The sequence below is a fragment of the Eublepharis macularius genome, chromosome 5 (genome assembly GCF_028583425.1).
Source record: "Eublepharis macularius isolate TG4126 chromosome 5, MPM_Emac_v1.0, whole genome shotgun sequence".
Classification (NCBI taxonomy): Eukaryota; Metazoa; Chordata; class Lepidosauria; order Squamata; family Eublepharidae; genus Eublepharis; species Eublepharis macularius.
The window spans coordinates 171,231,004-171,244,887 of NC_072794.1; the positions used below are offsets into that span (position 1 = coordinate 171,231,004).

Here is a 13,884-nt window from a genome sequence, read left to right on the forward strand (position 1 = left end):
CAATTACTAATAAATACTTGTATACATATCACAATTTACTAATGAAAGTGCACAGTGCTTATTGATCAATAAATACAGCAATAAATATCATCAATTATGTTAAATTAATACCAATACCATATATAATATGGAGAGCCAGTTTGGTGTAGTGGTTAAGAGCGGCGGGTCTCTAATCTGGAGAGCTGGGTTTGATTCCCCACTCCTCCACTTGAAGCCAGCTGGGTGACCTTAGGTCAGTCGCAGCTCCCTCAGAGCTCTCTCAGCCTCACCCACCTCACAGGGTGATTGTTATTGTGGGGATAATGATAACATACTTTGTAAACCACTCTGAGCGGGTGTTAAGTCATCCTGAATGGCAGTATATAAATCGAATGTTGTTGTTAATATATATATAATATATGTGTTTTAATCTGTGTATTTAAGATGTTTTATGGTTTTTAATTGTATATACTGTGAAATATGATTTTAAACTTGGTTGTAATCCGCCCTGAGCCTGCTGATGCGGGGAGGGCAGAGTATAAATCGAATAAAATAAATAAATAAATACCAATATAATGTTCTCATCCAATCCAATTGAAACATCACTCTATTATTTACATAACACCATGAACTATAGGAGAAGTCCTTCTACTCCCCACATTCACGGTGCTTATGGACATCCATATGTACGCTGGATTTATTGACCAACCTCCAGGTGGTGGCTGGAGATCTCCCAGAATACAACTGATCTCCTTACCATAGAAATCAATTCCCCTGGAGAAACTGGCTGCTTTGGCGAGTGGACTCTACGGTATTATACCCTGCTGAGGTCTGTCCCAATGTTCCCTCTAAGCTTTGCAGTGTTGTGAGCTAAAAATCTACTTTGTGAGCCGAAACAACAACTTTCATTAAAGTTTTGAGTGCATCTCCTTTTAAAAAAAAAATTACAATCAAATTGTTTTGATTACAAAACAATTTAACAATAAAAGCCATTAGGTGAAAGGGCCACAAAAATCAGAGTATGCTTCTGTATAAAAATGGATATGTCCATGCAGATTACAAAGGGGTAGTTGTATTAGTCTCTTGCTGCAAAATAAAGCAGACACGCAACGGCACCTTAAAGACTAGCACGTTTATTTCAAGATGAGCTTTTGTGAGTCAGTGCTTGCTTCTTCAGCCTCCTTCACCAAGGCCAAGTTAAATGACGCCTTCACCATGGTGGTGGCTGAGACGCTACCTCCTCTCCTCCGCTTTCTGGGGCTGAGGGGATCCTAGCGATTTCAGGCTGCATGGGTCAGGCCAGACCCGATCACTCAGCTCTGCTCTGTTCCCCAGCTAGAGAGCCAGCAGTGGCTGGAGGCGCTCTCTGGCACCACCCTGGGGGCCAAACCAGCCACAGCCAGGAAGGGAGGAGAGAAGTGGGATGAGGCTCCATCCCTGCCCCTTCCCTATAGGGCCCACCTGCAGATGCTGGCTGAGTGGGAGGGCGGGGCCGCCTGAGGGTTAGTATCTGTGAGCTACAGCTGAGAAGCTGTGAGCGGAGGAGTCAGAATCTATGAGCGATTGCTCACGTGCTCACATTAGCGGGAACACTGGTCTGTCCCCTCCCCAAATCTAGCCTATCCAGGATCCACCCGCCCAAGTCTCCATGGATTTCCCAACCTGGAGCAATGCTACTACTGCTTAATGCAGTTTTCCCTATCACCAGGGCTTTTTTTCAGCTGGGAAGCAGTGGAACGGAGTTCCAGCGCCTCTTAAAAACGATCACCTGGCTGGTGGCCCCGCCCCCTGATCTCCAGACAGAGGGGAGTTTAGATTGCCCTCTGTGCCGCCGAGTGGCACAGAGGGCAATCTAAACTCCCCTCTGTCTGGAGATCAGGGGGCGGGGCCACCAGCCAGGTGACCATTTTCGCCAAGGGTGATTTAAACTTTTAAAAACTCCCCCCTTGTTCCAGCTGACCCAAAGAGATGTCATTGGCCCTGGGAGCATGTGTGCACTTTGCGCATGCACATGTACCAGGAGCACCACCTCCCGCCAAGAGTTGCCCCCTGTGCTGGCAACCCACTGAGTTCCACCACCTCTTTTCCCAGAAAAAAAGCCCTGCCTATCACCATTTCCCCCATGGGGCCGGCAGAGGTTCCCAACGTTGCCGTAGATGGCCTGCGCTTGCCCCACGCAACGTCACTAGGGCTGTCTGCGTGCTTGCAAGCGGCTCGGCCTGGCTGACCTTGTGAAAGCCCATGCTAATGAGACAATTTCTCCCGTGCTGCCGTTGATCGGGCGGCTGCTCAGAACAGCCTGATTAGGTCTAATGAAATGAATGGCAGCGGCTGGGGGGGTGTTAACTTGCTGCTATGCTATGGAGTGCGGCGAATGAATCACTGTTCTGTTCTTAGCTCACGGAAGAGCTGGGAAAGATGCAGCAGAGCAGGGGCGCTTCCTCCTGGGCCATCTTAGGGGGAAGAGAGGACAGCTACTGGCAAGGGCCATGTTTTCTCAAGTGGCTGGGGCAGCAGACCGGCAGGCCCGGAGAGGTGCTGCCAATCAGAGGAAGCCATACTGGGCTAGCCGGACCAGTAATCTTGTCTTGGTATAAGGCATTTTTTTTAGCTCTATGTATTTGCAGGCCCCTAGAGGAGGGGGCCCCAACGTCTTTGAGCCCGCTGGGTGCTGACTCCTTTGGAGTTCCAGTACAGGGTGGTGAGCGTGCAACCATAAAATCGAAGGAGTTAGCCATGTTAGTCTGCAGTTGCAAAATAGTAAAAAGTCCGGCAGCACCTTGAAGACTAACTCACTTTATTGAGGCATAAGCTTTCGAGAACCACAGCTCTCTTCGTCTGACAAAGAGAGCTGTCGTTCTCGAAAGCTTATGCCTCAATAAAGTGGGTTAGTCTTCAAGGTGCTGCTGGACTTTTTACTATTTTGCAACCATAAAATGTCTGCCACGGGAGGCAGAGCAAGTTACAAAGCGGCCACTGCAGGAAACAAAGCCAACCACACACACACAACCACACACACACACACACACAGCCCAGGAGCAGGGGACAAGATGGGTAATTTTTAAAAACACACAGGAAAGGAGATGTGTGAGAAAGTATACAACCAACACTGTAGTGGTGTTTTTTGCACATCTCAAACCTCTCTCTTTTTTACTGAATTTTTTAGTGAAAATTTTTAAAAAGTTAAAAAAGTATGGGGAAAAAACCTCAAGAAAAAACAGCAATTTTTTTTTAAGGAAAGAAACAAAGATACATAGGAAAATCTTTCGATATTCTCTGTCAAATATCAGCATAATTACAGTATTCACACTTGTGCTCTTGTTATCAGAATAAAACCTCTAAACTTTCTACAGTCCTTTTTTACCTCTTATGCGCCAAAACCGCACATCATCAGTTCATTTTTTTCAGTTTCACACACAAAGTCAATAAGGGGGTTCCAACTTGTAATAAATGTTGATAGTAGCTTCTTAAATCTCCAATGCCCAATCAGAAATCCTGCCAGGCAAGAGCCCTGCCCGCTTTTTAAAAACCAGGAAAGGTGTCAGTGGGTGCTACAGCACCCATGGGCACTACATTGGGGCCCCCTGCCCAACAGCATATGGAGTAAGAGTAAGCACTGTATATTTCTGTAATCTTGGTCTGGCGGGGGGAGAGAGATCTTGGTCTGAATAGGAGGTTTATTGTTCGAATGAGTCCCCACATCAATCTTGAGCTCAAACTAAGAGTCTCTCGACACAAGACATTTTACACGAGGGCACTCAATGTTAGCTGGGAAGCGTAGTTTAAAAAGACAGAGCCTCCAGAGATCACTCCTCAGAGGGTTTGTGAATTTCATCTTTGCCTCCTGGAATGTTAGCATCCCGGCTAACATTGAGTCTCCCTTCATTCGAGTGTCCTCGTGTTAAGATGTCTTGTGCAGAGAGACTCTTCGTTAACCTTGGGGCAGCTCTGGCACACAGCGTCTTGCAAGCGCCTGGTCTGCCTTGCCTACATTGGATTTGAATGCCTTTACCCTAATTGTGGCGATCTCCTTTTGTGCAAGTAGGAAAGCACTGCAGCTGGCAGAAGGTGTGCATGGGATAGAACCTTGAGTAGAGACTGGCCCTTGAGCTGCTCCCGAGGTTCTAGCTGCGTCTCTGCGCTTCTTTGTAACACTGCACAGAAAAAGAGTCTGGTGAGAACGTTCTTTCACATCATCACTTACCTGATCTTTTAACTGAAGAGGCCGGGGAATGAACCTGGGCCTTCTATGAGCCAAGCAGATATTTCACCAATGAACCACAGCTTCACGCAACACTAGGACTTACGCTCCTCCTGGCTTGTAAATCTTCAAGCAGAAAACATAAAAAAACACTGTTGGTGTCCTCACAAGGAAACAGCCCTGTAGCTTGCCTGCCTGAGGGACCGCCGACTGTTTAGTGCGCTAGTTTTCCCAGTGTGGGCAGGCCCCAGCGTTCTTCGGGCCTGCGCCAAAACATGTTACAGCTCCAAGCAGCAATGCCCTGTGAATCTAGATGTTTACTTTAATTAATTACATTTATTAGATTTCTTGTCCGCCCTCCCTGCGAGCGGGCCCTGGGCAGGTTACATTATTTTTATTTTTATTTATTTATGTCATTTATATTCTGCCTTTCTCACTGAGACTCAAGGCAGATTACATAGGCCGTTTCCACACGGCTTACCTTTGTTCGTAAGGACCTGGAACATTGTGCAAAAAACGCAGAAGATCGCGTTTTCTCGCACGAGATTTGCGCGACATTGCACAACTTCGAACAAATCTGTCGCGAGAAACCGCGATCTTCTGTGTTTTTTGCGTGATGTTCTGGGTCCTTACGAACAAAGGTAAGCCGTGTGGAAACGGCCATAGTGTGAGATTAGTACAATCAGTGGCAAGGACAAGAGCAGGCGTTTCCATACAGTGTCAAGAACCTTTCCATAAACAATGTCATGGGGTAAAAGAATGTAAGTTTACAAAGATACAGTATTAGCAAGGATCCAGTATGGGGTTGAGGAACTGCTGAAACAGAACATAATCAATTCTAGGACTTACATTGAACAACATAAAGCACAGGTAGGATATAGGAGTACACATTTAAAGCAACAGATAATATGTAAGGCAACATAATGGTGAAATCTATGATTTCTAACTCACTAGCAAAACATCTGGGATCCCTTTCCTACAATACCACCCTCTTAGCTGAGGGAAAAGGCCTTTTTGAATAATATAGTGGTACACCAAGAAAAGAGTGCTGCTATTTTTAATATCTTTATACAATGTTTTTAATGGTTGTTGTGGGTTTTCCGGGCTGTATTGCCGTGGTCTTGGCATTGTAGTTCCTGACATTTCGCCAGCAGCTGTGGCTGGCATCTTCAGAGGTGTAGCACCAAAAGACAGAGATCTCTCAGTGTCACAGTGTGGAAAAGATGCAGGTCATTTGTATCTACTCAGGAGGGGTGGGGTTGAGCTGAGTCATCCTGTAAGAGTTTCCCAGGGTGTGGAATGCTAATGGCGGGAGGCTTCACTGTATCCTGAGGAGGTTCTTTTGCATATGGATTGGTGCTTGATGTGCTAATCTTCTCTGCAGGGCTATTGTCGAGTACAGAGTGTTTTGTTAGCCTGGTGTTTTTCACAACTGGAAACCATGCTCTGTTCATTCTTAAGGTTTCTTCTTTCCTGTTGAAGTTTTGCTTATGCTTGTGAATTTCAATGGCTTCCCTGTGCAGTCTGACAAAGTAGTTGGAAGTGTTGTCCAGTATTTTGGTGTCCTGGAATAAGATACTGTGCCCTGTTTGAGCTAGGCTATGTTCAGCCACTGCTAGGCTATGTTCAGCCACTGCTGATTAGTTCCTGAAACGTCAGGAACTACAATGCCAAGACCACGGCAATACAGCCCGGAAAACCCACAACAACCATCGTTCTCCGGCCGTGAAAGCCTTCGACAATACAATGTTTTTAATGTTTTATGTTTAATGAAATGTTTTAAATGTTTTAATGTTGTTATCCGCCCTGAGCCTGCTTGAGGGGAGGGCGGAATATAAATATGATTAAATAAATAAATAAATAAAATTAACTAAAATGACAATACACAATAAAAGATAAAATACACAATTTCATAATTCCAAGACAAAAGTTAAAAACCAGCCACAGGAACTGTTGCTCCGTGGCAAGGGAATCCCGGCCGTACCCTGTCGATCAGGCACCGCTTTGACTGGCGCGCCTCCCCCCGCCCCTTTCTACCATCCCTAGTGCCTGTGAATATTGCTCGTGCCGTTGGGCCGGGCCGTTCAGTCAAATCCCTTTAGCTGATGATCCTTGGCATGCCTGTTGGCCAAACGAACCCGACTCCCGGCCGCTAGAGCAGAGGAAGCGGATGGATGACTTGTTTAATTAGGCTGGAGCTGGCAGCCCAACAGGATGAGATCCCCGGGCCTGGGGGAAGCGAGTGGCAGGTGGTCTTGGAAATGAACGAGCCCTATGGGGATGCATCTGGGACCCTCCCTCTTTTCCCCATTAGATGCTTCCCTGTTATAGATCTCCTGCTCTGGGAAATGGACGTAGTCTTTGGCTGTTATCTCTCGCATAGGGATCCTTGTTGTTTTTTCTTCCGTCAGCTGCTAGACCGGACACCTGCTTTCCCTTCTGAGGGCAACGCCTGCTCAAGTTGGATCCTGCTGTGGAGACCCTCATCACCTTCCCTGCCCGGTGCTGGCTCGCTGCCAGTCTTATTTTGGACCCTTGGGTTTTGGGCCAGGAAGACACACCGTGCTCGACATTTTGCAAACAAGGAGTTCCTTCCTGGGCAGGCGTTAACTGCTATTCTGCTGAAGGGCAAGAACTGCTCTGTCGGCATTCTATACACTGGGCTGTAACCTGCATTACAAGGATAGATAGACTCTGCAAGACGTTCGGAAGAAAGAAGCATTCCAGCGTGGTACCAGGCCTGGTTTCACGTTAGGGATTCCCAGGCCTGGCGCATCCATGACGGTGGTGTCAGCCGCCGCCTCAAGCGCTGAACTCTGAAGGAGGCACCATGCTGGCCCACGATAACATCACAAGTGACATCATTGCGCAGGGCCCAAGTGTGGGTGTGCAAAGTGCACGGGGTGAGGGGCACAGATGGGCATCGCGTCTCAGGCACCAGAAACCCTGGCACCAGCCCTGGGGATCCTGTCCTGTGTGAAAGAGGGGGCGAGGGGCCCTTCTGAGCTCTTCCAACTAGTTGTCCTTTGGTGGTAGAAAGTAGCAAAGGAAATCTAGTTGGTCTTTTTCTCTCTCTCTCTGTATAAAGTTCATCTTTTACTGGGGGCAGCCGAAGGAGAGGATCCAGATCGTAAAGTGCGCACAATTCTTAAATAGCAAAATGTATGCCACAATATGAATCTAGTTGGTCTTTAAAGTGCTACTGGACCCGAATCTTGCTCTTCTACGACAGAGTAACACGGCTACCCACCTGAAACTATTTTCAAAATCCTCATCTTAGGAGCTCAGCTACTGGCTTTGAAATTCCTGGTGGATTGGAGGTGGGGGGGCTTGTCCAAACTTCTTTGGCGGAGCGACAGGGAGCGGAGAGTTCAGGAGGGGTGGCTCGGTCATCTGGTTTCTGTTTGTTTGAATTCCCATCTCCTCCGGGCAGGAGAGGCCCGTGGCAGAATGGAGTGTCCTTTGAATGGAGGCCAAGAGCAACAGGTGGCCTGAAAGACAGACCGCAAGGGGCTCATAACTGCCTGCAACCTGGGGGTAAAAGATACTCCTCTTTCCCCGTGCTTAATCCAGCTCCGTTACACCGAGTATAGAAGGGGGACAGCTCTGTCCTACTTTTAATACCGTGCTGACGGCCCACAGCAGCAGCAACGGTAGGTAACCTGCTTGCACCCCTTCCCTGAGAGTAGAAATGGAGGTCTGTTCTCTTTGGGGGTTACTTGGGTTAGACAGGATTCCGGGTGCTCCAACCTGCAGCGTTGCTCTGAGCCTCTCTCTGGATTGGCCAGAAGGAATCTCCGAACAGGTTTCTGACCTGTCCAGGTAAACTCCACCTCTGGTAGGTCATTCTTACACAGGGAATTTGTGGGGATAGCAGGCAGAGGAGTTCTTTCTTAGGAGGCAGGCCAGGGGAGGGGGCAGAATGGACGACGGGGAGCTCTTTATGCAGATCCTGGCCGATTCCATGAGGCTCACACAAGAGACCGTCCTGGTGGATAGTTCCCCACGTTCATTACCGGAGAAGGGGGAGTGGTACTGATTGGATTTTCCAGCTCCCCAAATCCCATGGGCTGCTCTTAGCACTTAAGGAGGTTGGCATGGCTGTTGGAATCTCCTCTGGTCTGCATCAGCACTGAGGCTTCTGCTGGTGAATCGTCCGCAGCTGAGGATGGGACAGGTGTTGTGTCAAGGTCTTTCTCCGGGTGGCTATTTTCAAGACTTCTTGGCCTGCCTGTTGCTGATGCCAGCAGTTTCTTCTTTGTGCCTCCACCCCAGGAGGGACTTGTTCCGCAGGCGCCTTTTGCAGCTCATCAGCTTTCCACCCCAGGGCATATATATGGGTTGGATGCAAAACCGAAGCAGTTGTGCCCTTTGGAATCTCTGGTGGCTCTTTGGTTGTAGGAGGGCCACCCTCTTTGTCCAAAGGGAAGTTATGTTGCCTGCACGAAGCCTTAATCTTTGAAAGGACTTGTGAGAAACCTCTTAAGGAGGAAACTTGGGAGAACAAAATAGCTAGAAACAAGGCACGGAAAAGTGTGCAAAGCAGGGTTTTTGTGTACAATTTGGGAGCTAAGAATTTGTAGGCTTTAAGAACATCTGTTTCTTGGGCCGTTTGGGGAGCAGGGGGTGCATATTCTGTACAACTGGAGCATGACTGACATAACAATCCATGCTCTCCTCGGCATGTGTGCACGGTTACAGGCCAGCCCAGAAGAAAAGGAAGAGCCAGGCATCATCGGTGGGCTTAATTAAAGCTTTAGTTTGTTATCTGGCAATGACCAGTTTTAACTAGTAGGGATGAAAGGGAAGGGACACTCTAGTTAATTTTTAAAAAATTTTTTTTTATTAATTTTCCATTTTTTAAATATAACAATAAAAACATATGACAAGTAACAATAAAGAATCTACAATTACAACTTGTAATTAGTTAAAATTTTTAAGCTACTTTGCTTCCGGTGTGTTATCACAAGAAGAAATGGTTGGGGGGGGGATTAAGAATGCAGCTAAAATAAAGAGGAGAGGGTTTTTTTTTTAAAAAAAAATTTTTAATACTTATTCTCCATACAATGATTAAATAGAATTTGCACAACTAACAAATTACAAAATTCCAAACTTTCAAAATTCCCAATTTCAAAATTAGAACATTCCCAAAATTTCAAACTGTCAGACTTTCATAATTACAAAATTTCTGAGAGAGAAGGAGAGGGTGTTTTTTGGTCACCTTTGAATATAAATCTTTTTTACTCTAGAATAAGCTTTTTTGGTCTAAAGTCAGGATTTGGGTTGGAATAAAATGTATTTTGTCTTTAAGGTGCCCAAACACTTCTGCTGGTTCATGATATGGCCAAGCCATCAGCAAGTTGCAAGCCCATCAACTCCTCTCTGGTTCAAAAAGGACCGGGGGGGATGTGTCTTACCCCTTCTCACTATTCCCCCTGTTCTGTGTGATTTTTGGTTTAGGCAATGCTCCCTGGTCCCCGTGAGAGCTTTTAAGGGGGAGTCAAAAGGAGAAGCTAGATAAAGAGGAAGACAGGGAGCAATCCAGTTCCACTCATAGACAGCTGGAAGGAAACAACCCCCAGATGTTATGATTTTCACACCATCAGGGTCTGGGAGCTCTGCCCCAAGGTTCTTGGAGAATCCCACGGGGAGAATACAAAAAAACCTGGGTGTCGGGACCACCTCTGCCCCCAGTATTCTGCTCGAAGCAGCTTACGTTAAAATAAAATGCATTGTATGTTATTACATGTTACTAGTTGTATTTTATTTTATTGGGAGCTCCTTATTTTATTGTACAGCAGGTTAAAGAAAAGCAAAAGGCTGCACAGCAGAAAAGAAAATACTCATCAATGTCAGCTTAGAACCACAGCCATTTAATAAAACGTGATGGAGGGCCATCCGGTTGCAAAGAAAAAAGCCCAGGCCAATAATAACTTTTTTATTCAGTGCATAAAAGAATTCAGATCCGGAACTGGGCAGACCTCTGTAGGGATGGCATTTCATGGCTGAGGTGCCACCACTGAAAATGCCTCGTCTCTGGATGGCGTCTGTCTCATTTTGGAAGGCGTGGGCCTGCAGAGCTGGGCTGGAGAAGGTGATCTTAATTGGTGGGCAAATCAGTTTGGGTTTGCCAACACTGGGTTGGGAATGTTGCAAAAATAGCACGTTCATTTGACCTGGTTCGGTTTACCCAAATAACTATACCAGTCTGGAGAACGTTGAAAGAGGAAAAACTTTATTCTAGGAATAAAGGGGTTCAGGGTATAGATACAGCAAAAGCTCTGAGCCCGCCCTAAAATGGAGGGGAGGGTCTTTTATACATTGCTTTTCTGAGATAAAGTCCCTTTCTGAGATAAAGGCCATCTCCTTTACTTCGTCTGCTTCTTGGCTCTAAGTGGAACTTTCTCTTCTTCCTTATCTGGCTAGTTTTAAGTTTGCAGCTCTGTTCTCGCTGTTTCAAGTGGAGCTGCACATTCAAGGCCAAGCAAGCTAAGCTACTTTGAATTGCGTGCTGGTAATATGGCTTTTCTCTTGCCCGTTTTGCTCACAGGGAAGTCCTGTAGATGTGAGGGCGGAGTATGGGAAGGGCGGGGTTTGGGGAGGGACCTGAGCAGGGTAGAGTCCACCCTCCAAAGCAGCCATTTTCTCCAACGGAACTGACCTCTGTAGTCTTGGGAATCAGTCGAAATTCCAAGAAACCGCCGGCTACCACTTGGAACTTGGGAGCCCTAAGTGTGCGAGACGGCAGTTACATTTGAGGATAAGAATTATGGAGGTGATTAGTCAGGAGGCAAATGATGAACTGATGAACATGTCTTTTAAATATATATATATATATTATTAAATTATAATATAAAAAATTATATTATTAAAAACAGGGCTTTTTTTCTGGGAAAAGAGGTGGTGGAACTCAGTGGGTTGCCCTCGGGGAAAATGTTCACATGGCTGGTGGCCCCGCCCCCTGATCTCCAGACAGAGGGGAGTTTAGATTGCCCTCCGCGCCGCTCAGCGGCGCGTAGGGCAATCTCAACTCCCCTCTGTCTGGAGATCAGGGGGTGGGGCCACCAGCCATGTGACCATTTTCAAGAGGTGCCGGAACTCCGTTCCACCAAGTTCCTGCTTAAAAAAATCCCTGATTAAAAACAAGTCTAAAACACTACAATTACACAAATACTAATAAAACAAACAAAAGCAACTAATCAACAAAGAAGAATAACAAAACATACATAATACAGGGGGGGGAAACCAAAGGAAAAACAAACTATATAAACGAAAAGGTTTCCGATTTTCTCCAAAACAAATATTGGTAACGTGTCAAATTTACTCTGTCTCTAGATAACAGTTGAAAGCTGTCTCTTTTTTCCCAACGTCAAAATCCCTTTGTCCATAAATCCACAGAAAATTGATGAGGGTGTCTGACACTCGGTCCAAATAAGGGTCCTCCTTGACCATCAGCCAGCCTCAGAAGTCACTTGCTGCCAAAGGGCCAGGGAAGCCCAAGCAAATTCTGAGACTATTTACAGACCTTTTCTGCCCTTGAGGAGAAGGAGCTGCTCTCCCGCTGGGCTTCTCTTCTACACAAAGGCCAAGTTTTCTCACCCAGGGTTCAGCCTCATGGGCAGTGCACACAGGCTGCAAGCTGCCAAGGTGTCTTCCTTTTTGCTGGGGTGATTCCACGTCAAAGAGAAGTGGGAGCCTCCCAAATGATATGTCTGACAAAGCAGAAGTAGCATTGGCGTACAACCCAAAGGGGCTGAGAGCTCTCACCCTACAAGACAATTTTCAGTCCTCTTGGGAGAAGGAGTGTTCGCTTTGGCGAGATGTTCTAAATTGGGTCTGCTCTATGAATGGGTTATGATGGAGCAAAACTATTGCTCAAACGAAGGATGCTTGGTCTAGAGCACCAAAGAGGTATCAACAATGTCCCAAACTTTTTGTTCCCAGATAAGCTTAAATATGTTGTTGCTCCAGCACTTTATCTCTCTCTCCTGGAAGTATCTAGACAACGGAGAGTGTTCGCTTTGGCGAGATGGCGAATCCTAGAGTAGAGAAATAAAAAGACTCCTATGAAGGAGCGAACCTGTCCATGTGGCAACAAAGAGGTGGAATCAGTCAAACATGTACTGTTTTACTGTCATTTTTATCAGGAAGCTCGGTAAAATATAATTTCCCCTCTGCTTAAAAATTTTATGGGATGCTCCGATGCCGATATTTTAAAGAAACTTTGAATGGGCGTTAACCAACAGGTCACTATTAGCTGCGTTAAATTTTTCTCAGTGGCCTGTAGAATTCATTGTGAAATTTTATGCATGGATTTTAAATTTTTAACTCTTGGTCATTGTTTGGACCAATTCTGTTTGCCCCTAACTTTGCTATATAGTTATTGTTTCTGATTTGTACTGGTCAATGAACGAATAAAGACATTGATTGATTGAAGTAAAGGCAGCAAGCTTTTGTTCAGTGCAGAACTCTACACAGTTCTATGCAGCTCAGCTCTTGGGCTTGCCTTCCGACCTGTATTCCAATTCACAAAGTGCCAAAGGTCATTAAATGCATTTGTTATCCCTTAAGACATTTTAATTGCTCTTAAATACAAAGAATTTGGATGGCTAATGAGGGAGTGAGGGAGTGTTTTCCTACCCTTTAAAACAGCAAAGAGTCCAGTAGCACCTTTAAGACCAACCAACTTTATTGTAGCATAAGCTTTCGAGAACCACAGCTCTCTTCATCAGATGCATCGATGCGTCTGATGAAGAGAGCTGTGGTTCTCGAAAGCTTATGCTACAATAAAGTTGGTTGGTCTTAAAGGTGCTACTGGACTCTTTACCCTTTAAAATGATACTTATGGGGGAAGTCAGGCGTCTCATTCTCCTTTATGTGTAGATTTGCCAAGGGATAGACATTATCCCTGGAACTGGGTGTCATCTTGTGCATCGTGTGCTAGGGCCCTGAGACCTACCTCTGTTTTGCCGGTGGACATCTTTTCAGGTTGATTTTTAAAGATATTTCGGCAGGTTCTGAGAGCTGAAGTGCATGGATTTGCCATGCTGGGTTATAGCATTTCAGGGGGGCGGGGAATTGCATGATTGAATGCTTCCCCCTGAAAAAATTTCTCCTTGCATTTAGTAGAAAAGAGCAGGACTCCAGTAGCACTTGTAAGACTAACAAAATTGGTGGCCAGGTATGAGCTTCCGTGAGTCGCAGCCCACTTCTTCAGATACCAAGATACTTCAAATACTTCTTCAGATCTGTTTCCTTGCATCTAGAAAACCAGTTTGTCAAGGAGGAAAGGGCTAGAATCCTTCTTCCCCGCCTGCTGTTCACTCGAAGGACTTCTGTCTGTCCTTTTAAATGCTCAGTGGAGAAGGAAACAGTGAAAATTGCGTATGTGGCTGAGATGTGCCAGGGGAAGTGAACTGTGTAGTCGGGAGGTCAATTATAATTCCAGGAGGAATGCTAGCGTCCACCTGGAGGTTGGCAACTCTAGCTGAGACAGAATGCATAAGGGGCATGCCAAGAATGTAATCCTGGTTGAAAGAGGGTCGAGCAAAGCAGTGAAACAGAGAAGGAGGTGGAGAAATCTCAGGCTACCACTTCCGCCAACCCTGGGATCGTAAACAACCTTTCATAAGCATGTTCAGGTCCCAGAACTTCCCGATCTGGCTGGGTTAATTGGGAGGAAACACGGCACGCCTTTCCCACCC

The 13,884-nt window shown here is 46.1% G+C and overlaps 1 protein-coding gene across 2 annotated transcripts in view; it reads left to right on the forward strand.

Annotated features, from left to right (window-relative positions):
* Positions 1–7,728: 7,728 nt before the first annotated feature.
* MYLK2 (myosin light chain kinase 2) overlaps positions 7,729–13,884 on the forward strand; it is a 41,659-nt gene continuing 35,503 nt past the window's right edge. For both annotated transcript variants that reach the window (XM_054980186.1, XM_054980188.1), the window contains exon 1: positions 7,729–7,833. The gene's annotated coding sequence lies outside the window, so the exon portion shown is untranslated. The remainder of the gene's footprint in view (positions 7,834–13,884) is intronic.